Source organism: Triturus cristatus, chromosome 1_2, assembly GCF_964204655.1.
Source record: "Triturus cristatus chromosome 1_2, aTriCri1.1, whole genome shotgun sequence".
Lineage (NCBI taxonomy): Eukaryota > Metazoa > Chordata > Amphibia > Caudata > Salamandridae > Triturus > Triturus cristatus.
Window position 1 is genome coordinate 951,687,291 of NC_140580.1, and position 24,197 is coordinate 951,711,487.

At 45.7% G+C, this 24,197-nt stretch overlaps 1 long non-coding RNA gene across 2 annotated transcripts in view; it reads right to left on the reverse strand.

The window, feature by feature from the left end:
• Positions 1 to 24,197, reverse strand: part of LOC146868428 (uncharacterized) — a 317,137-nt gene that overhangs the window by 230,462 nt on the left and 62,478 nt on the right. Inside the window, exon 1 of one of the 2 annotated variants that reach the window (XR_014966214.1) lies at positions 14,863 to 15,602. The exons of the other annotated variant lie outside the window; for it this stretch is intronic. This is a non-coding gene — a long non-coding RNA (uncharacterized LOC146868428). Of the gene's footprint in view, positions 1 to 14,862; positions 15,603 to 24,197 lie in introns of those variants that run through there. 2 annotated transcript variants of the gene reach the window in all.

Here is a 24,197-nt window from a genome sequence, read left to right on the forward strand (position 1 = left end):
ATTATTCCGTTACACACAAATTAAGCATGCACTTACAAGGGCAATACCTAGAGGCACGGTTCTTCCAGAATCATCCCCCCTTGAGGACCGTCTTCTTACAGACCAACTCACTGAGAGGGCCATCTCCCTCACCTATCGTAAACTTATTAATAATCAAAAAGACCCCACACTAGCCCTGCGGGACAAATGGCGGGCAGACCTTGGAGATATAGATGAACAGGACTGGCAGGAAGCACTAGCGTCCCCGAGGGGGGTGGCGATCCTGTCCCGGCTACGGTTGGTGCAACTGAAGGTCTTCCACAGGACATACTACACTAGGTACATGCTCCACAAGATCGGCCGAGCTGTGACACCTCTCTGTCTGCGGGGCTGTGGGGCGAGGAGCACATTCTACCATACATTCTGGGAGTGCCCACACATAACACTCTACTGGGAGGAGGTGATGGACACAATTACGCAGGTGTGTGGTTTTCCAGTCCCACCCGAGCCAAAGCGATGCCTCCTCAATATATGGGAACCAACTGACCTAAACCACGCAGCACAAGACTGGGCGACTCTGGGGATCATGTTTGCAAAACACAATATTGCACAGCACTGGGGCGTACCGGCAGCCCCCCAGCGGAGACGATGGTGTCACGACATGGATAGTTCAATGGTGGCCGAAAAAGCAGTTTTTACACACAGAGGGTGCCCCAAAAAAGGGGAACGGGTGTGGGGTAGGTGGAATGCATTTCGGGGCAACAACTGCGCCCCTCCAGCACCAGACTCGGATCCTGATCTGAGCGATTAACCCGATAGGTCCAGTGAGGGGGTATAATAGTGGCCGGGATCGACGCTCCAGAAGTTTTCTCTTGCTACATTCTTATATGTAAATTATGATACTTTGTGGCATTGCTTTACCTGTGTACTAGACCTGCAGAGGACTAATATGACAAATGCACTACCGAATGTACCAAGCTCTTTTTTTTTTTTTTGTATTGTATTACTTTATTAAGTATAATAAAATGTTTAAAAAAAAATATGAACAATCCAATTACAAAATATTGAATAAATTAATTATCAAATAAATCAAATATAAACAATTTTAAACCCAAAAAACTGAATTGCGAAAAATATTATAAACATTTTTAAAACAATACAAATGTACACAAATATTATTAAATCAAAAAATAAACAAATAAAAATATATGTAACCAATAATAGGAAAAGTATTGGAGCTTGGGATTATTAGATATACTATTCCCATTCCAGTTTATGTAAAAGTAGGGAAAGTGTTGGACTTCGGAGGGTTTAACTTTATTATTCCTACTCAAAACAGCACAACAGTAGGTAAAGTGTTGGATCTAGGAGGGGATAGATTTACTATTTCCACTCCAAACAGTCAAACAGTATAGAAAGTGTTGGACGGCAGAGGGGTTGGGTTTACTTCTTCTACTCCGGTCAACACAACAGTAGGTAAAGTGTTAGACTTCAGAGCGGTTAAATTTACTATTATCACTCCAGTCTAAGCAGCATTAGGGAAAATGTTGTACTTTGGAGGGGTTACATTTACTAGTCTTGTTCTAGTCAGCACAACAGCAGAGAAAGTGTTGGATATTGGGGGTTACATTTACTTTCCCACTCCAAACAGCGCTACTGTAGTGAAACTGTTGGATTTCATATGGGTTAGATTTACTATTACCAATCCAGTCAATGCAACAGCAGGAAAAGGGTTCGACTTCAGAGGAATTCAATTTTACTATTCTCCCTCCAGTCTAAGCAACAGCAGGAAAAGCATTGAACTTCAGAGGGGTGACATTTACTATTCCCACTCCAGTCAGTGTAACAGTAGGGAAAGTGTTGGACTTTGGAGGGGTTACGTTTACTGTTGCCACTCCAAACAGTGCAATAGTAGGGAAAGTGTTGAACTTCAGAGGGGTAAAATTTATTATTCCCACTACAGAATGTGCAAAAGTAAGGAACGATGGACTTCGAAGAGGTAAGATTAACTATTCCCATTCCAGTCTGTGTAACAGTAGGGACAGCGTTGTGCTTCGTAGGGGTTCAATTTACTATTACCAGTCGAGTCTTAGCAATAGCAGGGAAAGTAATTCACTTTAAAACATATTACATATTTGAATAACTCTGCTAATTAACAAAAAATTAAACTCTTAATATAAACATTGATTAACATAAAAAAATGGATGTATTAAAAAATAAAGAATTACGCAATTTACATAATTATTAATCAATTAAATAATTAATTATCAATTAAAAAGTCATTATTTACTATTTTAATAATACCTATTTACTTTATTACTGAAAACGATATTAAAAACTGTTTGTAACAAATGATATTATCTAAAAAAACAATATTCTTTACAACAATGTTTTTTACATCATGATATTTTTGTATCACAATATTATTTCTGATATTTCTGTCTCCCGATATGTGCAACTCAATATTTTGTTCAAACATTGCAAAAAAGAAGAGAGTTAAAGCCCTTTACACACTTTGGGCCTCATGTAGGTAAATAAAAATTACCGATTCTTAAATACCGAGCCGTACCGAATCGGTATTTAAGAATCGGTAAGTTATATGTAGGTAAAAATTCGGTAATAATTACCGAATCGGTAACATTCGGTAATCAAGAATCGGAATTTACCGAATCGGTAAATACCGAGGTGGTATTTACCGAATCGGTAAATACCGAATCGGTATTTCCCGAATCGGGAAAAAAAATCACATGACTTGATGAAACAGCCAATCCTGTGCAACCACACCCCACCCAACCAGGAAGTGGCCACACCCAGGCAGGTGCACACAATTAACAGACCCTGGAGAGGCGTGGAGTGCAGAGGAGAGGCAGGGAGCCAGTGCCTGTTTGTGCAGCAAAAAAACATCATGTCCAGCCAGAGGACACAGAGAGATGGAGGGGAAAGGAGGAGGAAGCTGAAATTCAGCCCCAAGGAACTCCAGGTGCTGGTGGAGGAGGTGGTGAAGCAGCACCAGAAGTTGTTTGGGAGGCAGTCCCTGCAAGTGCCTGAGGCTGAAAAGCGCAATATTTGGCTGGCCATCCAGGCGCAGGTTAATGCTGTGGGAGTGACCCACAGGGACATAGAGGTCCTCAAAAAGCGCTGGTATGACCTGAGGATTGTAACCAAGAGGAAGATGGGGGAAATCCAGAATGAGGCCAGCCAGACTGGAGGTGGAACCAACAGGGCACCTGCCCTCACCGAACTGGAGGAGCTGGTGGGGGCCACAATCGAGAATGAGAGCGTCGTGGGTCTTGGGGATGCTGACAGCTCTGCCAGAGCCACCACCCAACAAGGTAAGACGAATGCACAGCAATGTAGCCCCCCTACCCCTATCCCACATCCCCCATTGGTAAATGAGTATCCCACTCCAGTCCATGTGTTAGTGCAGACAGGCAATGCATTCTGGGAGATGTAGTCAGGGAAACCCCAACCATGAAGTAAATAGCACAGGACAACAAGGCATGTTACACACATTAGCCACAAGGAGGCAGAGGACAAATTTAGAGTATAACATGATTTATTGTGATGCTTGCAATGCAGCCCTTCAGGGACACTGAGCCGATGTTGCATTTCTGTCCACAGATGTGACATCACGCAGGACAGGACATGCTGCAGGAGAGAGGGCACACCGGCCACACAGATCAGCTCTGGCCAGCACAAGTTCAGCCCAGGGAGCAGTGCCACAGGCAGCCGCACCACTAACACAGGCAGCCTCGCCTCAACCAGAGCCAGCCTCACCTCAACCACAGCCAGCCTCACCTCAACCAGAGCCAGCCCCACCTCAACTGGAGCCAGCATCACCTCACCCAGAGCCAGCATCGCCACTCATGTTTGAGTCACCGGCCACATCACCGCCTGCAGGTGTGAGAATGAGGAGGCGTCCTGCCGCCAGGCTGCGAGCCTTAGACACCTTGTCTGATGACAGCAGGGGCCCTGAGCAAATCACTATGCCCCAGGATGGGAGCCATGCCACTGTGCCCTACACCTCACAGGCAGCACATACGGGTGCAAGAGGGCGCCGCAGGTCGCGTGTCCAGAGTCCACCAGCAAACATTGACAGCCATGGTGTCTTCTCGGGGCTCGAGGGCCAAATGTTAAAACAACAGCGCCTGCAAACAAAGGCAGTCATGTCAGTCCAGAGGCATATGCGGTTCATGAAATCTACATTTGTCAACATGGACAATAACATCAGCGCAATGGCAGCGGGCATTCGGGACATGTCCCAGTCAATCCAGCAGTTGTGCAGCAAATTAGATGCTGACATAGATGCACGGCGCCGGGAATGGCAGAGGAGGGACACTAACACCAGGGCACTCAACCGTCTGGCAACTGCCACTTCTCTACTCTGCCGGCGCTCTGTGTCGATGCAGGAGGGCCTGACACACTGCTGCAGCGACGGGTCTCGGGGGATGGTGCAGGTGACAAGTGCACTAGAGGTGCTATTAACAAGTCAGGCGACGACAACTGCTGCAGGGGATGCTGCGGAGAGCATTGACTCCAGCAGCAGGAGCAGCATCACACCCCCCGTCCCAGAAGCACGCAGGAGCAGCAGGCGGCTTGGGGTTGGCTGTAGTGAGGATGCTCAATCCGTGCCATCCCACACTGCAGCGCGTATGCGCAAACAGTGATGCAGCCCTGCGTAGCCAATTCCCAATGGGTGACGTAACCCTGGACTTACTCATTGTAAATATGCTATGTTGCCAGATTGGCTTGATCTTGTTTTCATGGCGTAGTGTCCCATTAAAACTACGTCATGACATACCACAACTGGCTGTGTCCCCTTACTTACTAATAGTTGCATGTGATCTCTGCCCGTCTCTCTCTCCCATCTATTGCAGTTGGCACTCCAGCTGCGTTGCCCTCTGGCTGGCCTGACTCTTCCTCGTTGTCCTCAAAATCTGTTAGTTCCACATCTGTACCTCTCTTCGTGGCAAGGTTGTGCAGCATTGCACAAGTGGCAATGATCTTGCAGCAGTTGATCGGTGTGTACTGGCGTGCGCCTCCGCTCTTGTGGAGGCAGCGGAACCTGCTTTTCAGTAGTCCAAACGTGCGCTCCACCACATTGCGTGTAGATTTATGTGCCACGTTGTATCGTCTCTCACTCTGGGTTGATGGGTGTAGGTAGGGAGTGAGGATGAATGACCGGCAGGCATATGCACTGTCGCCTAGGTGAGTAAAAGGGAACCATCAGTCACATGCCTCTATACACTATGATTTGCAGGTTTCATGGGGCGTCACTGTTACTTACCTAGCAGGTATCCCTCTCCAAATTCTCCGGCAATCAGTCGTGTGTAGATCCCACTGTTCTGGAAGATGTAAGAGTTGTGGGTGCTCCCAGGAAACTTCGCTACAATATCAGTGATGATGTTCCCTGCATCACAGATCACCTGCACATTGATGGAGTGGGTGGACTTTCTGTTCCTGTAGATGTGCTCTGTGTCAGCTGGTGGGCAGATTGGGATGTGTGTGCCATCAATACAGCCAATGACATGGGGGAACTGTGCCATGTGATAAAAGTCAGTTTTAGTTTTCTGCAGTTCGGCCTGTGTGTTTGGGAAGCTGATGTAGTGGTGCATTCTCTGCATCATGGCATCCAGGAACTTCCTGAAGAAACGGGACAGGCAACTCTGGGATACACCACCCACCGCAGCTATCACCACCTGATAACTGCCAGATGCCAGTAGATGTAGGCTGCAGAGCACCTGCACATGTGGTGGTATGGCATGCGCCCTTCTTGTTGGCTGGTCCAGGAGTGGGTGCAGGTCCCTTATCAGGTCCATGATGGTTTGGGGGTGTAGCCTGTACCTTTCATGTATCTCTGCATCAGTCAATTGGAAGAGTGTGATGCGCTGTCTGTAGATGCGTTCCTCCCGTCTCCATATCCTCAGACCTGCTGCCTGTAGACGTAGGCGCCTTGCAATGACATACAGAGGGGCCATGTTGTCCACGCTGTTGCATTTTGGGATTGCTTATATGGTCTGTTGATGGTTGAGGTTCGCTGCCGATGTTAGTGTTCTACACTCTAAGTTAGATTCCCTCACACTAGCCCATCAGATAGGAACTCAATTACCACTTACAATATGGGTGCTGTGAGGTGATGAATTGTGCAAGATGCCATGTACGGTTGTGATGCCCACATATATATTATGGATTTGAGTGCTTGCTTTAACGTGGGTAAGATGTGCACACGACTGTGGCACACATATGTTGTATCAAGTTTTACTGATAGACATCCCTACTGCTGTTTCTTTTTCGTTTTCCTAGATACTGACCTGGAGCCTATTCTTCATCATTAACCTGTGACCACACTGAGGAACACAGTTTGTGGCCCAGAGCGGTATTGAGGGTATTTTATTATGATTCACCAACTTTCACGTGCACTTAATTTTAACAATTTGGTCCTGACGAAGCGCCATCGACCTCTTATAGGCGGAAGAAGCGCGAAACATGTTGACCTATGACTGACTTATGACCCCTGGGCATAGCGTGTATCTAGGGTCATAATTTTTCAGCAGTCCAAAGCCTGCTAAGGGTACATCTAATAAAATTTGCTGCATGATGACCCTTTTTTTACATATTTTTCACACCATCTATCTAGCACGCACTTCATTTACCCTCCATCAACAACCCACTCCCCACACACCCACATGCACCATCCGGCGGTCCTCAAAAGATCTCCGACAAAGAGACCCTTCGCGGGGCCCGTAGGGAATTGCAGCGCCGGCCCTACAAGGAGCAACCGCCCGATGATGAAGCATGACACCCTTCGGGGTGTGTGAGGGCAATAGAGGACAAAGAGTGGTCTTCCAGTTTCTTGAGTGGGTTTCCAATCTAGGAAATTTTCACACTCTGCTTTTCTTCCTTTTTCTCTTTTTTAGGGCTTGGTGACTTTGTGCACCCGCCCATAGGAACTTTGTCCTCCTGGTGTTAGATATCGAATTTAGGGAGCATGGACACTGGACCTTTTTTAGCTCCTAGATCCCCCCCTCTTTTTGTGATATATACCACCTGCTTTCACTCAGTGTTAATTACCGACTCTTAATTACCGAATTTCATGGATTTCTTAATTACCGAGTTTTCCTACATGTCATTTTCAGTTTTACCACTTCATATTTACCACTTCATATTTACCGATTCATATTTACCACTTCATATTTACCGAATCGGTAAATATGTATTCGGTAAATATGAATCAGTATTTTAGAATTCGGTAATTATGAATCGGTATTTACCGCTTCATATTTACCGAAAACTGGTTTTTGGCCTCCTACATCTCACTTGTCTAAATACCGGTCGGTAACGGCATATTTACCGAATTTCGGCCGTTACCGACCGGTATTTAGCTACCTACATGAGGCCCATAATGTTATCTGAGATATAGGGCCATATGTAGGAAGCCTAACACCGGTCGGTAACGGCCGATTTTCGGTAAATATCCCATTACCGACCGGTATTCAGGCTTTTGGTATGTAGGGGGCACATTTCAGGATTCGGTAATTTACCGAATCGGTAAAATTACCGAATCGGTAATTTTACCGATTCGGTAAATACCGGTATCCTGAAATGATATGTAGGGGGAGTGTGTGGTTGTTGTGGGGATTCGTTATTTACCACCAACTAAAAGTTGGTGGTAAATGACGAATAGCTGGAAAAAAGCATTTTTTTGCACTTTGAAGTGTGCAATGTGGCAGACATACATGCCCTTAGGGCATGTATGTGTGCCACATGTGCACACATGCAGGAATCAGGGGTGCAACAGGGTGTCACTGTGACACCCTGCCACCCTTGATTGTGCTCCCCCCATTACCGAATCGGTATTTACCGATTCGGTAATGGTAACTGGCTTCCCATTGATTCCTATGGGCCTCCTGGCCCATAGGAATCAATGGGAAGCTAGTTACCATTACCGAATCGGTAAATACCGATTCTAAATTACCGACCCATTCCGAATCGGTAAATATTACCGATGGATTACCTACATATCATTTACCACTTCATAAATACCGAATCGGTAAAATTCGGTATTTATGAAGTGGTAAATGTTAGGCTACCTACATATGGCCCATAGTTAGGGACACCAGTTCTGAGGACCAAGACTAACGACTCACAGTGATTCCTGGAGGCATAAGTAGCGGGGCAAGTGGGGGCCAATAGGGTGATTGGGATGGAGGTGCAAAATGGACAACGAGTACCAAAGGTCTCATTATGGCTGATTCCTTGGCAGTTGGGTTATATTATGGTTTGATAGAACCATTAGAGTTTGGAGTTGGCCTCTACTACGACACACAGAAAGAAAAGGATACCAGAGGTGAAACTAAAATCCATGAACAGGGTTTCACTTACCTAGTAAATACAATCACGACAGATGACTTCTGTTAAAGGACAACTTTAGGGTCGGGCAATGTCTTTGGTAGCAATATGCATTCCAAACCACAGTCAGGGAATTTAATAAAAGACTAATGTCAAGAAATCCTCGCACATGGAAATGGGTTCCTAATCGTGAGAGATGCTTGAAATGTAGTCTTTGACTGAGCACAAGAGGGAGGTAAAACATCATTGAGAGAAACATGGGTGGTGAACTCTAGGCAAGATTTAAACTTCAATTGGACTGACTTTATCCACTATTCCGCAGTCCACTAGTCTTGCTACATGGCTGGACACACACATTCTTGGGCCTGCGATTGCCGAAGCTTGTGACTAGCCCACAGGTGATACCTCCTCTGTCACCCCTAGGCCAATATCCTGGACATACCTACATCTCTCTATATTTTTTGTGATATATGCTAGATTCTGCAACTGCTTATCTACAACGGACTGCACCATCCGAGGCGTTGCCTCCCCCCACCGGTGTACACCAATTTGTTAGATATGAGATTGTTGAGTTCTTTGTTTTATGTGTTAGGGATTTACTGGATGGGTCAATGTCTAGTGAAGGTGGGGGGTAGGGAGCGGGTCATTTTGGTTTGTTACAGTACAGTTTGTTTATTATTGCAACCCAAACATAAGATGGATTATACACCACCATGGTTCGCACCATCATACTTGACACTACTGCATGCCACCTCATGACACCCAAAGGAGGGAGATAGATATCCCCTTCAAGTCTTGGAATATCCGGGGTCTCAACAACCCACACAAGGGCAAACAGATCCTTTCACATCTGTCATGACAAGGCGTCAAGATAGCTTTCCTCCAAGAGACTGATCTTTTACCCCGAGACTCTCCGTCGTTCCCACGCACATGAGGCACTCACCGATATCTTTCCAGTTACAACACCTACTTTAGGGGAATCTGCATCCTTATATCCCATTTACACTCTGTACTAGCCAGGAAGACCCAGACAGCTGTTATATTTTCCTGTACATCTCATTGGTGGGCAGAAATGTCCTATTGGTCAACATCTATGCCCAGAATGTTGACTCCCCTGAATCTTTTCAATTCATAAACACATGAGTGAATTGAAACTGAGCTAGTAATCATGGCTGGTGACTTCAATCTGGTCCTGAACCCCACAGCTGACTCTACTAGCACCAAACAGGAGGAACATTGAACATTAGGATGACCCTACTTTAAATCATTGACATGTACGACCACACAGATGTTTGGCGTATACGTCATCCCACCACTAAAGATTATACATTTTAGTCCTCCACTCATGCAGTATGGACACGACTGGGTTATTGACTTGCGTCCGCTAATAACCCCCTATGGACCATTGATATTATGAACTTATCACGCGCCCTGTCGGATCACTACCCGGTGATCCAACATTTAGGTGTTCCTAGTAAATTTAATCTGAAGCCCTCCTGGCGATTCCTGAGTAAGACCCTGCATGACCAAATCTTACATTGATGTCGTTGTTGAGTACTTTGCCATAAATGGCGGCACAATGTTCTCTCAGGTCAATCTTTGGGAGGCCTTTAAGGCCTACATATAAAGCCTCTGTATTTCCAAACACACAGGAGTTCTCTGAGATATCCGTGCCAGCATTACCCAAATCGAATCGTCCCTTTGCAATATCCATCAGATTGATTCCCACTCCGGCGACCCCTTCTCCAAATTTCATGCTCAACCGACTTTACTGACTGAATTCCATGATCTTGCTGAAAGAGAGTGTGCCCCTCACACTCATCATCTCAAAAGACAACAACAGCCACTTGACTTCCAAGTTATATCGCTCATGTTTGGCCCTGAAGACTGACTCCACTAGCCGTGTAAGAGAGACCCTGGGCCCGATTCACAGAACTAACTTAAGACAAAATCCTAAACTTACTACCATTTTGGTATTCACAGAAGGCACTTACTCATTTAGGTATTCACAGAAAGCACTTACTCATTTCGGTATTCACAGAAGTTAGGAGTCCTAACTTTAGGACTCCTAAATGCCTGCTGTGAATACCGAAAGTCTTAAAATTAGGATTTTTCTCAATTTAGTAGTAGTAAAATTAGGACTCCTAACTTTAGGACTCCTAAATGCCTTCTGTGAATACCGAAAGCCTTAAAATTAGGATTTTTCTCAGTTTAGTAGTAGTATGGTTAGGACTCCTAACTTTAGGACTCCTAAATGCCTTCTGTGAATACTGAAAGTCTTCAAATTAGGATTTTTCTCAATTTATTAGTAGTAAAGTTAGGACTCCTAACTTTATGACTCCTAAATGCCTTCTGTGAAAACCAAAAGCCTTAAAATTAGGATTTTTCTCAGTTTAGCAGTAGTAAAGTTAGGACTCCTAACTTTAGGACTCCTAAACTGACAAAAATCCTAACTTTAAGCTTTTCGGTAGTCACAGAAGGCATTTAGGAGTCCTAAAGTTAGGACTCCTAACTTCTGTGAATACCGAAATGAGTAAGTACCTTCTGTGAATACCAAAATGGTAGTAAGTTTAGGATTTTGTCTTAAGTTAGTTCTGTGAATCGGGCCCCCTGAGCACAGATCCTGGTTATCATGTATCCAATAAGGTCAGGGCATTTTGCTGTTGCAAAACAAAATTGGTGTCCATCAATCCTAGACACAAACTTCTACACTTTAAGTTCTTACACAGAGCATATATCTCCCACACAGATATTGCCAAATTCGACCGTGCGCACTCTTTCCATTGCCTCAAATGCCAGTTCCATAACACTGACGCTGCACATCTCACCTGGTTGGGCCCCGTCATCAGCAACTATGGGATTACCATTTTTCCCTTCTTATCACGATGACGGATGTCACGCTCCAGCCTGACCCTGCAATAGCACTATTGGGGTACACTCACAATCTTCCTTAATCTATCCATAGGTTCACTTCCATGGAGATATTACTTGCTAAACTGGAAATCGCCCTTCATTGGGGCAGCAGACGCTCCCCCACAGACACAGCCTGGCTTAAATCCATTTCCTATTGTGGCAAAATTAGCAATGACTACGCACAACTCCAAACCCCCACATCTAGGCTTAGAGATATTTGGCAACCCCTCTGCTCTAATTTACTTTCAACAGAATCAAACGATACAGACTAAGGCTCTCATTCCTTACATCCTGTGTTCGTTCATCACATACCAGCACATTTATCTTGCATGCCATATCTAAAGTGATGTAATTCAATTACCAGCTGCATTTCTGCCAACTCTCTACCTCCCCACTCATCCTCACCTCTTCTTTATGGTCATGCCATTATGTTATCACCTATCTCTCCTTACCAACCAGCAGTGGCATAGCTAGGCCTTTTGCCGCCTGTGATGGTCCCAGCCTTTTACCCCGCGGTGAATGTATGAGCAAAGGGGGGTGGGGGGGTGCTGACGATCGATTTCTGCATTTGCCGTCCTTTCCTTGCTATGCCACTGCCAACCACGCGTTAACCGCGATCTGTGTAATGTGAACACCCTGGAATTTTGACATCTCTTCCAATGTGTTTTGTTTGTTTATAAAAATTTCATGGAAAAACTCAAACTATTTTTTTTAAAAAGACACACATTCTAACAGAATTTGAAGATGGAATGACCTTTCTGCCTTATTCCAACATCCCTCAACCAAATTCTTCCCAGTGGAATCCAGTCAGCTCCTCTTACTATAAATCACCTATCCTGTAAAATACCTATACCCAAATGTTCATATAGGAAGGCATTCTCCTGTAAAGTGACATCTGAAGCCCTTGAAACTGCCCTTAGGATCATTAAGAGCATCATTTATAGGCCAGGGGATAACCAACCCTTTGGGTCAACTTGTACTGCCTTGTAGCAGAGAACCACCCACCTAATTAGAGATCTCACCTACCTGGCAAGGATCTTTTTGCCGACAGAGCATCTGCCACACCAGCAGAAACCCTGTGGGCAAAGGTGAAAGCCAAATTGTTGAGACTCACTGTGCATTCTTTTTTGCTTTTGAGAAATAAAATCTCAAAATGGTGGTTTGTTTTTTGCAAAGCTAAAAAGAACTGCTCTTTAAGCGCAGGCATTTGCCTGGGCATCAGGGACATTATTCCAGTTACCCATCTGGGGTCGCTATGTCTCATGTGGTGATTCTGAAATAAAAAAATTAGTGTCACCTCTGATAAAGGTGGGGCTTCTGCTACTGTGACCCCATATCTCTGTGATGGAGGGGCAGCCTGGTGATGGGTTTCTGGAGGCAGAGTTAGCTGAGGTTGTGCCGTCAATAAAATGACTGATTCCCCAGCTTTAAATGAGGTGGAAGCCATGTCGGTTTATGGCGGAGCTTCCATCTACCAAACCCTAAATGGCCCCATAAAAACAAGTCAAATGGGGAAAACTAACAAACATTCCAGGTTGGTCTGTTAATCCACAACTCCATCATAATATGAACATGGTCAGCAGTGGAGTGGAATGCTTTTATGGATTAGGAAAGGGTGTGGTCCAAGATTACTGGACATGACTACCACCCGCGATGGCAGATATGTGATCGCCTTATGTGAGATAGCAAACAGGAGAAGCGTAATAATATACAATTATGGCCCAAACACTGACCATTCAAAGTTCTTCCATGACTTACTTCAGGATATTCTTAAATACACACAATGTGACACAATCATATGGGGTTGGGCGACATTCATTGTACCCTAAATAAAATATTAGATTGGGCATCAATTCGAACAGAAAAAAGTCTAGTTCAGCCTAGGAACACTCACGCATAATGGAACCTGACAACCTGGTAGACCTATTGGGTGACCGAAACCCTCACTGTAGGAATACACATATTATGAAGCGGCACATACCATGCATTTCAATATTGATTATATACTGGCTACCAGAGATATTGCATCCAGGACAAGGATGTGCAAACACCAGTCTTGATGATCTCTGGACTGCTCCCCAGTCTGTGTACCCAGATAAGTGGCCTGCCAGCTTCTTTTGGGAATTCCCTTCAAAATCTCTATTAGACACGTTCTTCTGAGCCGATATAGCCACTTCCATTACTGATTATTTTGAAAAGAATGCAGGACAGCTAATCAGTTTGAGACAGTATGGGAGATGTTCAAGGCCTACATAGTTCGGATCATTATGGCCAAGCATACTGGAGTCTTACGATCAATACACCAGAGCCTAAAGTGATTGAGACAAGAGGTAGGTCAATGGGAACGAGCTCATGTACAGACAAAAGATGATAATATATGGCATACTATCCAAGCTAAGGTTTTGAGTTCCAGACAGGGACGTTAAACACAAGGGTGAATAGGCAGTAGCTAGGGTGTACGGAGAAGGAGGTCGGCCCGGCAGGATAACTGCATGTTTGCAATGTCCCAAATCGACGGAAAACATACTGACTCATGTAGATTCTGCCCTGGGTGTGCCCCATGAAAGTCTCCCTCCATAGCAAAGCGCTTCCATCAATATTATGAGGAAGTATATTCCTCCCAGATGAAATGTGAATATCCCTACCCTTGATCAAAAAATCCCCATCCTATGTATCTTGATTGTACACTGAGTCTCCAAACTCAGTGTGGAAAAAGGCTTGACCAGAGTTGCAATTTGTATCTGTGCAGCAGCAAGAACCAAACTTGGAATGTTGTCTCTGTGGGAAGGTAAGCAGGCTTTCCAGGTAAAGGGGAGTGGTGTGGCAGATGTTCCAATGCAGGTAAAAAAAATTATCTGTCTCCAATTTGATATCTGTCAGAAAGGTGGAATTAGAGTTTTTCCTCAAATATAGCACACTTTACCCCATTTACATTTTGTCAGGTTTTTCCTGTCGAAATGTGAATGTGGAAAGAGCAGAGGCTGCGTATTTTTTTTGAAACACTCATAATTTCCATTCGGTGGTGACTTCTGTTACTGCAGTTTCCTTCTTTGTGTGGGCGCCCGCTGCTGCATAAAGCAAATGTCTTATCCACACGCAACAGCTCCTTGGAGGGTCAGTGTGTGCTGTCTGCAGATGGATTCCTTCACCACTCGATCCCCACCCCTTCAAGATCACAAAGTCATACATAAGGGGGGGAGGGGGAATGTAATCACAGCAAATGACTGTCACTCCAATTAACAATTGGCTGTAATGGGGCCTGATCCAACATGTGATGACACTCTCAATAAAAAAGCTTTAGAGGGTCACCCATTGCAACACCCAAAGCAAGATTTCCTATTTGTGATCTAAAATATGAACAACACCACTCCAGCAGAGCAATGGTTGGAGGACGCTGACCAAAATACTTCTAATTACTACTGTTGTCTTCATTTATTGCAGAAGTCTGCCAGGCAGGTAAATATGTCTCTAGCCTAAACCTAAACTAAGGCAAGGATAACATTTTACTTTTTGACACAACACGTTTGGAATTGAAGCTGTAAAGTGTATTCGGTGCCTGTGCAGGAAGGTGCATGGAAATTATTGTACAGTGAATAGTACATATTTACAAAGATAACATACCATATTTTATGCCTAAAAACTGCTCCACACTTGAAGGCAAGTGTTCCCAGAGGCAGACAGCGTGGCAGCTCCCTCATCAAGAACATTTTCTCGGCAGACACCTATTCACGTGAGGCAGAAGGCATCTTTGTTCCCTCTGCCCCTCTCCTGCAGATCTGCAGACTGAAGAGTGTCATTGAAAATGTCCGGATGGAGAACGATTAATGAGCAGCCTGGAGGGCTCCGCTGAGATTCGCAATCCGATATTTCATTAAAAGCTTTACAAATTGGACTTCGACAAGTGGCAGCTGAAGCCTGGAAGCTTCAATCTCAAATTCACTGGGGGTATAATGAGCAGAAATACCTCCGTGTACTTGTGTCGACGCTGTTCCATTTTTAAACCTTCTTCATCACAGTAGCCCCCAGGAGGGACCATAAGAGTCACTCGAGCAGCTAAAAATATCACCGGACTAAAGACGTCGGTGCTCTGGAAGCGTCTGCCGGCTTCCCGCTGCGTCTGAGGAGGGAATAAAGCCGGTCCGAGCGGGCCTGACTGCATCACAGCCACAGAAACGCACTCGCTGCTAATGACGCCGCATCTGCCGCTGACATTTCTTAGGAGCCCTTCGCGTGGTTGAAGGTCACTGCATGACAGCAAACAGCGGCGCGCCGAGGCCTCAATTGAAGGGCAGGAAAGATGCTCGACGGCAGAGGCTGTCGGAGTGGAGCCAGCGCTAAACTCTGAAAATATACAAGAAGCTTCTGGAGGCCTGGGCTGCTGAACTTAGAGAAGCCAAAAGCAAGCCCCTAGGAGACGAATACTGGTAGGCGTGCACTTTCTATGGCCCTCATTTAGAGGTGGCCAGAAAAGAGACATCGGCCATAAAATGGTGATGCCCGTTTCAACCACCTCGCAGTTTCCCTGCTGTTTTGATGTTGGCCCTGGGCCCACATGCTAGGGAAATGATCACATAGACCAGTGGTGGCTGGTGACATTTGAAAGTGGTGAGGCGTAAAATTATTGAAGTACTGCACTCCAGCGAGCGAGCCTAAACAACCCTCGAGAAAATTTTGAAAAAAGAGTGGACAAATGGTGCCTTTTCAAGCAAATTTGAGGAAGCAGGAAGGTTAATAAAGCAATATGATTGAACTATTTATCATTTAAGAAATTGCCAATTTTTATGAGCTATAGAAGACAATCTTTGCGTATGCTGATGTTATCATTTGGCCATATTAACTTTTGAACACACTGATACACTTGAAGTGGTTTTAACTACACAATAAATACATTCATTGACAGTGCGGTGCTGTACATCAATATGATTACACTATTTCTTTAAATTAATTTTCTGTTTTCATGCAGGAAACAATTTTTTTTTTAAAGTGCAGAAAATATGAATGCATTTCAAGTAGTACTCTGTGTAAAAAATGCCTGCTTGTAACAGCAAAGGCTTCCCATGTTATCTTTTCCCAAAATTCTCAGTAGAAAAGCCATCCCAGGGTCCGAGGTAGGACTTATAAGCTTATTTTCACTCTCTGGTCGCCTGAGGCTCCTTATGTTGGTGCCCTTGGAATCCTTCTCAATCTTAGGCCACATGATATCCCTGTTCTCCCTTACGCCATGTAGGTCTTGTGCACTATAACCTGGAGACTCTACGCTTGCCATAAGACATATGTCTGCAAGGAAACGGTGCAACGCTCCCTCGACATGAATGTTGGACTGACAATTCTCCAGATAATTCCTCCAGTGAGAGCAGCACACCGTCCTCCAGCCTACCAGGGTATTTCCACGTGTACTAAGTCATCATGGAAAAATCAGACATGGTGGGAATATGATGCTCTAAGAAGAAATGTGACCTCACTGTTTTAATAAATAGGGGACATGCTACAACTACAGGAAAGCAAAACTGCATGAAGCGCTCTAGCAGAATGCAATGATTAAATACCTGCTGGAGTGTAATATAAACTGTGTAATAAATAATGTTCAGGGTTTGCTGCTGTCAGAGTAAAAGGTGCCTCGCACTGGGCTGTCCGAGAAACTAAGATGAAAAGAAACTAAGAAAAAGGTGCTGATATTGCAAATATACATCTGTGCACTTCCAAAAACACAATATCGGTATTATTAGTCTGCGCATTTGAAAATATCTTAACATTTGCATTGTGACCGATCATATTTTAGTATTTGGGCACATCATGTCCACAGTCCACAAACTTTCCCTATAAAAAAATAAGCAGAAAAAGCCTCGTAGTTTGAATACCTGTTCTCCACACATACTCTCAACGTGAACCACCTAAGGCACCGCTCGTTGTGTGGCAACATTAAGCGAGGTTCCTCATTAACTTTGCAAGTGGCAAATGCATTATTTGTGAATTCAATTCGCCTTTTGCAGACTGAGGAACAACAAAAAGGCTAAGCTTTTACGAGCAGGTTAAAATGGGACACTGGTCGAGCAATTACAGTTCATACTGACAAAAAAGAAAACTTCTTCAAAATTGTATGGGGCATCTCGGCGCTGCCTCCCTAAAACCTAGTATTTGTCAGAATTTACTGGCATAATATCACACAAGAACTGGACATGAAATAAGTGGATGTAGCACACATAACATAACACAACAGACTGAAATCATTTCTGCCTTTACCTTCTGAACATTACATATCAGATAATGTCAGAAGAGTGAATAAGAGCAGCAGTATTTTCCGTTGTAGTATCTTAAAAAAAAATAACCCCAGATAGGTCCAACAGCAGAAGTACCAGCGACCCCCTTGCCCCATGCACAAACTCAGTCAAGAAAATGTAATTAACACATAGACACCGAATGTAATTAACAACATATAAACACCGTTGCACATCTTTTCAAATGAATTGATTGCGAAATATAAACTCATTGAACTCAATATTCCTCGTTAAATTAAAAAATAAACACATTCTTATCGTTTTAAAAACAGAACAAAGAGTGGCCAGATGGTGTGCCCTCGTGAGGCCATGGCTTTAAGAATATATGTAGGTAATTGCTGTGGTGCCGGTCGGGGTGATGGACCCGCGGACGCATGGGTGCATCAGACACACAGCACCAAATTTACACAGCTGAGGGAAGGGAATTCACCACAATGCTCGTACGTGCACCAGGGCCCGACGGAGGGGGCATGAGTAACTGCTTCAGATAATCCATAGTTTCCTAATCCGAGCAGAACCATCTCTGGAACACGTTCACGTGTTCCAGAGATGGTTCTGCTTGGATTAGGAAACTATGGATTATCTGAAGCAGTTACTCATGCCCCCTCCGTCGGGCCCTGACACCACGGCCAGCTCCCATTATGTGAAATTAGCACTGCACTGACCCGATCGGGGACTAGCATGGGCCTGGGTCTGTCACGGCCGGCATGACGGGAGGGTGTGGCAGTGGGGAGGGGGGAAGTAATTTAATTTAAATTTTAAAAAAGTAAGAAAAACTTACCTTACCTCCGGGCCGGACTCATGCGTCGCGCCTCCCGCTCTGTGAAAACAGGAAGCAGTAACAGGCAGCCTACCTCCTTCCCCTAAGCCAATCACAACGCTGGAATCCATCGGTGAGGCAAAGTAAAGTCCATCTCTCACGCATGGGAGAGTCCCCTTGGATGAGTTGCCACGTGACTACCTGTGGGCTGCACTGGGGCTGCATACGTGTCTGCATCTGGACAGCCTTAAGACCACCTCGGAGCCACCACCTAGTCACTCGTGCAACGTCAGGGGTGGATGTGTCCTGGTCAGAACATGCTCTCACTACCGGGATTAGGATGTAAGCCAGTTAAACAAATGGTCACTGGTTCTTCAGATCGTCACTCTGTATGGCAATGGTGCAGGACTCCAGTCGTGTTACTTGATGCTCCAGGGATGGTGGTGATGCACATGGCAAACGATGTAGTGGCTGCCATGAAACGACTTGTACGACAGGTGGTGATGGCTTGCATGGAGTGAGGGTGGCTGGAGGATCTTTGCAGTCATGTAGCTCATCTGACTCTTGGCACAGCTCTTCTTATTCTGCATGTGTGTTAGCAAACAGAGATGCCATTTACTTTAAGCAGCCAGTGACAGGTGGCTGGACGGTCACACTGTGAAGCGCGGGGCAGATACACAGTTCGCGCATGTAGGTGGCTTACGTTTGGTATTCCTGCTGAGCTATTTCCTGTGACGTCACTGCACCCCGGTGGCTAGCTTGTATCAGTAGGTGCACTCAGGTAATGGTACGAGTACTCGTTCTTGTCCCCTTGTTGACTTCTCTTGCGCTCCTTTGGTCATCTGCTCTTCTGTGACAGGATTGTCACTTTCCTGTCTCTCCCCTCCTTTTCTTCTTTGCAAAATGTGGCAACATGCCGCGCTCTCTTCTTCTTTGGTTCTTGCTTCCTGTGTAATGTGGTGTCTGGCCACATACCTTCTTTGTAAATGTTGCAAAGTGGCGACAGGCCACGTATTGCATGCCTTTTCTGCACATGCTCTGAAGTGGCGACAGGCCACGTGTTCTCACAGGGACCTCCTGCTTACTCCATCGCGTCCTTTGGACTATGCATCTTCTCCCGCCACGGACCGTTCGCAGGTCCGGTCCTGTTTGTAGGACTGGGCGTCTTCTCAGATGTGTCAGCCATTTCACGGACGGTAGTGAAGGTAAGTGTGCTTAAATGGATCTGTTCTGCAGTGCTTCTATACCCTTCTTCTACTCAACAAGGTATTTTGGCTGCAACTCAGGATTGCTGTGGGAGGTAAGGGTCTCCTTTCTCTTGCGTCAGTGGCAGCTTGCCACTTGGAGCATGCGACTCTCCTCTTGCCTGTCTTGGGCCACTGACGACTCAGTCTTGAGGCAGTGTGAAGGAGGTCACTCTGTGCTGTCTTTGGCCCAAAACAGGGCAACCCTAGTGCAGTGAAGGTGAACACAATCTCCTTCCTGCGTTCGGGCTACAAGGGGCCCCTCCTCTGATGATCTCCGTGTGTGGGATCTCCTTGGTGCTTCATTTATGGCGGGTAACCTCCTTTCCACCTTCTCTTTGCTCGATAGCATCGTACTTGCACCACGATCCTGTGCCATCATGATGCTGGCTCTTTGTAAAGATTACACGAAGTGTAGTTTGATCTTCAAGAAGATTTATTATCCAGCGACAACCCAGCTGAGCTTCCAGCTCAACAGTCTTTCTCGTTCAACTCCAAACATTCCACCTTAGGCTGACATCATACATTCCATGATGTCAGCCAGCAATCTCTCTACACATCTCCCCCTTTACAATAAACAAAATGTTGATCTTTACAATAGTTTCCATGTGAACTAACATGACCAAGTCTGGTTGAACTTTGAATCATAAACTCTACAGATTAACTTCTAACTTTACATACGTCACCCACACTTCTAGTAGTTCCATTTTCTAAAATCACTACATTACGTTTGACTTCCTTAACCCTACAAGGACTAGAGTATTTACTTTCACCTTTATGGACTAAACCTTTCTTTCGTACCACAATCCAATCTCCTGGCATCACCAAAGATCTCTTCACACCCATTCTTTTGTTGTAGTATAAAACATTTTTACTACTTTTCTTCATTACATTCTCTCTAATTTGTTCTCTATCCACCACAATTTCCACATCATCCTTCAACCACACAGGACATTCCTTAGAGTTTGGAATCCTCCCTTTGAGAGAAACAAAAGGTGCAATCCCAGTTGAAGAATGAGGTGTGACTCTATGCGACCACATCAATCTTCTCAATTCCTTTTTCCATGATAACTGATTTGCCAATGACAATTGTATATTTTCCATTATCAACCGATTCACCCTCTCCACAAGGCCGTTGGCCTGTTGACAGAACAGAGCAACTCTTTCATGAGTAATTCCCAACCCATTCAAATAGGACACCATTTCTTTAGATACAAATTGTACCCCATTATCAGAGACAATGGTCTTTGGCAATCCCTCATCCATAAAAGTCTCTTCCAAAAAATCTATAACTATAGACATGTTCACCTCTGGCACAATTTTGACCTCAAACCACTTGGAATGATAATCTACATGTACAATAATGAATCTGTTCGTAGTTCCTAACTTTACCACAGGTCCCAAAAAATCAATCGCCAATTTCTCCCAAGGCTTACTAGGAAAACTTGTCATTTCCAATGGAGGTTGTCTGATTATTTTAGACTTGTCACTATTAGCACACGCCATACAGTTCTTTACTTTTTCCTCAACATCATGATCAACACCCGGCCACCAAAACACCTCCCTGACTCTTCTTTTCATGGCGCTACGTCCCAAGTGACCTTCATGAATGATATTAAGAATTCTAGGTCGAATGGCGATGGGAGGAACGATCTGACTCCTCCTCCTGATTTTTCCACTTACAATGCTTAACTCATCCTTGACCTTGAAATACTCTCGTATATCAGCTCTCTGAGTATCTCCATTGTCCCATCCATGCACAACCTTTTCCTCAACTTCCCTCATGACATCATCACTCTCTTTAGCAGATGCCCATTCACTCGCAGCAATGCACAGCTCTCCTTCAATTGATAATACCTCACTATCTTGTATTTCTGAAACAACACCTTCCTCAGGCATCCTTGACAAAAAATCAGCAACAACATTGTTGATTCCTTTAACAAACTCAATTTCAAAATTGTATTCCAACACACCTAATAACCACCTTGTAATACGAGGTGTGACATTCCCTTCAAGACCTCGACCACCTTTGAAGATGTATGTCAGTGGCTTATGGTCCGTCCTTAATTTAAAAGGAATTCCCCACACATAAAATCTGAAATGGTTAATTCCCCAACAACAAGCCAGAGCCTCCCTTTCAATTACAGAATAAGAAACCTCAGCACCTTGTAACCTCCTTAATGCAAATCCAATGACACTCTCTACCCCTTCATGAACCTGAGTAAGTACAGCTCCAATTCCAACCCCACTTGCATCAGTAGTTATGTATGTCCTCTTTGTCACATCAAAATGACCCAACGTTGGGGCACACACAATAGATCTCTTTATATTGGAAAAAGAATTCTCACATTCACCTGTCCAATCATATTCCACACCCTTTTTCATCAACTTCCTTAAAGGTTCAACAATTTCTGTGAAGTTTTTTACATATTTAGAGCAGTATTCCGCTAACCCAAGGAATGATTTCAATTCATCCTTAGATTCAGGCCTACGAGCATTTTCCACAGCAGTTATAATACTTTTCTTAGGACTAATTCCCTTAGCATTTATGGTGTGTCCTAGGTAAGTAACTTCTTCTTTGTTTGTTTTTACCACTTCCTCTCTGCAGGCAAAAATTGTCCTTTCTTTATTTTTAGAAACACGGGTGTTCCTCCTCAACAAGATAGATTCATGGCATGTCCCCTTTATTACACCGAAGGACGACTTGAAAGAATCCACAAGGTAGGTTGATTTGAAATAACACTAGTAAAAGTTCAAGGGACACAGCTTAATGTCGCGTGTACAGAAATCTTCAGTGCGCGTTGCGTGCAGCAATGCGATCGCGCTATAGCGTGTTTAGGAATCTTCAGCGCGCATTGCGCACAGCACACGGTTATTTCTTTATTTGCGCTTTACTAATGATAGTAGTTATTTCATTTATTTCTGTAGCATATCAATCAATCAATCAATCATGGAACTTATATCACGCACTACTCACCCGTAAGGGTCTCAAGGCGCTTGGGGAAGGGGGTCTGCTACTGCTCGAACAGCCAGGTCTTGAGCTGTTTCCTGAAGGCCAGGTGGTCCTGGGTCATCCGCAGGTGGACGGGTAGGGAGTTCCAAGTCTTAGCTGCCAGGTAGGAGAATGACCTTCCTCCAGCGGTGGCTCTCTGGATGCGAGGGACGACGGCGAGGGCGAGGTTAGCGGAACGTAGCCGGCGGGTGGGCGTGTAGAAGGTGAGGCGGCTGTTGAGGTACCCTGGGCCTAGGTCGTGGAGGGACTTGTGTGCGTGGGTGAGGAGTCTGAACGTGATCCTCTTGTTGACAGGGAGCCAGTGCAGGTCTCTCAGGTGGCACGAGATGTGGTTGCGTCGGGGGACGTCCAGGATGAGTCGGGCGGAGGCGTTCTGGATACGCTGAAGTCTTTTCTGAAGCTTGGCTGTAGTACCGGCGTAGAGGGTGTTTCCGTAGTCTAGTCTGCTGGTGACGAGAGCCTGGGTGACCGTCTTCCTGGTCTCGATCGGGATCCATCGGAAGATCTTTCGGAGCATGCGGAGGTTGTGGAAGCAAGCTGAGGAGACGGCGTTGACTTGTCTGGTCATCGATAGGGAGGAGTCCAGTATGACGCCCAAGTTTCGTGCGTGGTCCGTCGGTTCAGGTGCGGTGCCTAGTGCCGGGGGCCACCAGGAGTCGTCCCATGCGGAGGGTGATGGTCCCAGGATGAGGACTTCTGTCTTGTCCGTGTTCAGTTTCAGGCGGCTGATGTTCATCCATTCAGCGACGTCTGTCATCCCTTCGTGCAGGCTGGCTTTGGCGGTGTCGGGGTCTCTGGAGAGGGAGAGAATTAGCTGGGTGTCATCGGCGTAGGAAATGATGTTGAGGTTGTGTTGGCGTGCGATGGCAGCGAGGGGTTTCATGTAGATGTTGAAGAGAGTGGGGCTGAGCGACGATCCTTGCGGGACGCCGCAGATGACTTCGGTGGCCTCGGAGCGGAACGGAGGGAGGCGTACTCTCTGTGTTCTGCCGGAGAGGTATGAGATGATCCATTCCAGAGCCTTCCCTTGGATGCCGGTGTCGTTGAGGCGTTGGACTAGTGTGCGGTGGCAGACAGTGTCAAATGCTGCGGAGAGGTCTAGGAGGATGAGTGCCGCTGTTTCGCCGTTGTCGAGCAGGGCTCGGATGTCGTCGGTGGCTGCGATGAGGGCGGTCTTGGTGCTGTGGTTGGCTCTGAATCCGGACTGTGATGGGTCGAGGGATCCGTTCGTCTTGAGGAAGGCTGCCAGTTGCTTGTTGACGACCTTCTCGATGACTTTGGCGGGGAAAGGAAGGAGCGAGATGGGGCGGAAGTTCTTGAGGTCGGTCGGGTCCGCTGTTGGTTTCTTCAGCAGAGCGCTGAGTTCGGCGTGCTTCCAGCTCTCCGGGAAGGTTGCTGTGTTGAAGGAGGTGTTGATTATGTCTCGGAGGTGGGGTGCGATGGTAGAGGCTGCCTTGTTGAAGACATGATGGGGGCACGGGTCGGTCGGAGATCCGGAGTGGATGGTGTTCATCATGCGTGACGTGTCTTCGGGGGTCACCTCGGTCCATGTCTGGAGGGTGGCGGCGGGGTGCGATAGTACGACCGATGGGTGCGGGGGTGAAATGTCGAAGCTGTTGTGGATGTCGGCGATCTTGCGGTGGAAGTACGAGGCGAGGGAGTCG